The sequence below is a fragment of the Neophocaena asiaeorientalis genome, unplaced genomic scaffold (assembly GCF_003031525.2).
Source record: "Neophocaena asiaeorientalis asiaeorientalis breed wild unplaced genomic scaffold, Neophocaena_asiaeorientalis_V1.1 scaffold340, whole genome shotgun sequence".
Classification (NCBI taxonomy): Eukaryota; Metazoa; Chordata; class Mammalia; order Artiodactyla; family Phocoenidae; genus Neophocaena; species Neophocaena asiaeorientalis.
The window spans coordinates 3,444,055-3,447,221 of NW_020172733.1; positions in this window are offsets into that span (position 1 = coordinate 3,444,055).

The window sequence follows — 3,167 nt, forward strand, 5'->3', positions numbered from 1 at the left end:
GAAGCAACCCTGTGTACCAAGAAATAACAGCTTCAAATGCATATTTATTCAATACATAGAACATACGTTATTAAAACAACTCATTAGCTACTGTTTGAGCAGTGGCAAAAATGACTGAAATTAGAATGTACTTAACCAGAAACCAAAATCTGATAAAAAACGGTATGCTAAATAAAGACAACAGCATTAAAAAGAAATTTAATGGATAGTCAAAAAAAATAAATAAAATAATAGTGGATAAGAACAAACTCTGGAGCTAGCCTGTTTTTGTGACCATAAAGGAGCTACTAAATCTCCAATAATTCATGTAAATTTGCATGCCATAAACTGTTTTGATCCCACAGACAAGCCAAAATTCTGGTGGCGTATGTAACATTTACAAATTGCCACATAAACTTGGGGTGCACATGAGATCACTTCTTTATTTTTCCAGTGAATTGCTTAAGCCCACACCTGCTTTTTTAGTAGTAAGTTCAGCATCTCTTTTTGGGCTTCCTATTTCCCCTGATTTCTCCAAGATCCCTGGCTTTACCCACAAACTCAAAAACTCTGATTACATCCTTTTCCTCCTGACAAGAAGTCTTCTCAAAAATTATCCTAAGGAATGATATGCTCAGGTCTTGGTGATTCACTGGTGTAAGGGAAACTTCCCAGCTGATTGTAAGATAATCACTTTCAACTTCTCTTCTGAGTCCGCATTTTCTTTGAAATCAGGTTTAAGCACAATTTGCTTACTTTATACTTGCTAAGAAATCCTCATCTGTGGGCTTCCCTGGTGGCACAGTGGTAGAGAGTCCGCCTGCCGATGCAGGGGACACGGGTTCTTGCCCCCGGTCCGGGAAGATCCCACATGCCCGGAGTGGCTGGGCCCGTGAGCCATGGCTGCTCGGCCTGCGCATCCGGAGCCTGTGCTCTGCAATGGGAGAGGCCACAACAGTGAGAGGCCCGCGTGCCGCAAAAAAAAAAAAAAAAAGGAAATCCTCATCTGTGAGTACCCATGCTAAGTAAGTTATATGAATTCCCATTAGCTTCTCAATACATGCAGAATAGAATCCATGGCCTGTAAGGCCCTGTGGGATCTGGCTCATATCGTCCTGAATCTTACCTCATACCCGTAACCCATTGCCCCAATAACACCAGCCTTTTTCCCCCTTGAATATGTCAAGCTCACATCCTGCTCATTGCCTTGGACTTGGCGCTCCCTTTGATGGCTTTCCCATGACCCTTCAAATGTCTGATCTAACTCTTCACTTCTTAATTTCAGTCTCACCACCTCAGAGAGTCTTTCCTTAAATTCCCTATCTTCATTCTCTAATTGCATCACTTGATTCATTTCTTCTGTAACACTATTAAAATATACTTTTTTGCTTCTTTATTGTTTGCCACCTCCCACTAAGAAGGATCCTTCTCTGTCTTATTCATTGTTCTTTCCAGCTCCTAGAAAAGTTCCTGAAACATAGTAGGCACTCAATAAATATTTTTAAATGAAATGAGCTAATCTATACAAAGCATAACTTTTTAATATCTGTGCTTTGAGAATCAAATAAGAAAAGAGCTTAGGAGAGCTCTCTGATACAGTACTATTACAAATATATAATTACAGTTGTACATAAAATATTAGAAGTAGAGAATTAATAAGTTCTTAAGCAGTTACCAACCAGGCTGTGAGCTCCTCAAGGGCAGGAATTATATTATTATATAATTAAATATAATTACTTAATTATAAATTAAAAATACACCTATTATCACTGTGTATTCCATGCTTGGCATAGTGTCTGCCATGTAAATAAATATTTGTTGAATGAATAGATGAATCCATGAATGAGCACAGCATCTCTCTACTTCCAGAAAGACTTGCATCTAGAAGGAATAAATTTAGCTGGAGTCCTTCAAAAGAAATTATACCGATGTTATGTTCATTTATTCATTCATAAGAATTGTTAAGTACCTACTATGTGCCAGACACTGTGCAAGATGTGGAGGATACAATAATAAAACAAGTAAACCAACCAATCAACAAAAAGTAATGTTCCTGCCTTCATGGATCACATTGCATGGTGAGAGAGACATTAAGCAAGTAATCACAGAAATAAATTTATAAAGTTTCAACTGAGATAAATGCTAGGAATGGATTTGACTTACTTTGGAAATTATTATCGATAACTACTTAAAAAGATGTTATAAAGTTTCTCAGACAGAACATATATTTTGGTTAGTAAAGAAAATAACTTTTTGAAGAGAGAGCTAGGTACAAGAATATATGAAATAAATTAATATTTTTGGCTCATCCACATAGGTTTACTAAATTAAATTAACTACAGAATGATTCACATGTTCAAATATTTGTTTTCAGGGGAAATTTCCTCTTACCCTCCTCATCCTTAAGTTTGTCAGTTGCCTTTAAAGTCATCTGTATCTGAAATGTCACTTCAAGCTGTCAAAATGAATATTTCCTCCTCTTGATGTGTTTTGGCTTAAATTCCTCCTAATTTGATATTAAGACCATGACTTCCACTCTCTGTTTGCATTTGCCTTTATTCACAGCCTTATATTCAACCATTAAATATATTTGTTTTAGGTGAACTTGTTGCATATAGCATAAAGGCATAAAAAGTGATTTCTTTCTGGGAAAAAAAAAAAAACTTTTCTGGAATTAAGCCAGTATAAATGTATTGATATGACATATTTCGGTTCTCATTTCTATCCCAGATTATTTTCTAATTGAAAGTTTGTGTCCAAAGCCAAGATGGAGTTAGACATGCAAGAATCACTAAGAATAATGCCTGTGAAACTAAAGGCAAGAGGAAGCAGCAGGAAGATGGAAAAGCATTTGGACCCTGGTATGGGTGGGAAACTTGAGAAAAGAGAGGAGAAAGCAAGGACAGCTGGGTGGCAAAAGCCTCAGACTAGTGCAGCTCTGAAAACGTTATGGCCAGTTTGGAGCAAGAGCTCTAGAGCAAAGACTGCCCATTGAGGGGTCTCTCCTTGGGCAGAACGTCCAGGCTCTGCTACCCATGTCATAACAAGCCACTGGCTGGAGTTGCAGAGAGAACACGTCAGCTCCAGTGCTGCAGCACATTCTGAAGACGCTACAGCTGGAGGCTATAGGCTAACAGCACGCCATATGGCAGGGTCTTTTTTTTTTTTTTTTTTTTTTTCAGTGTGTG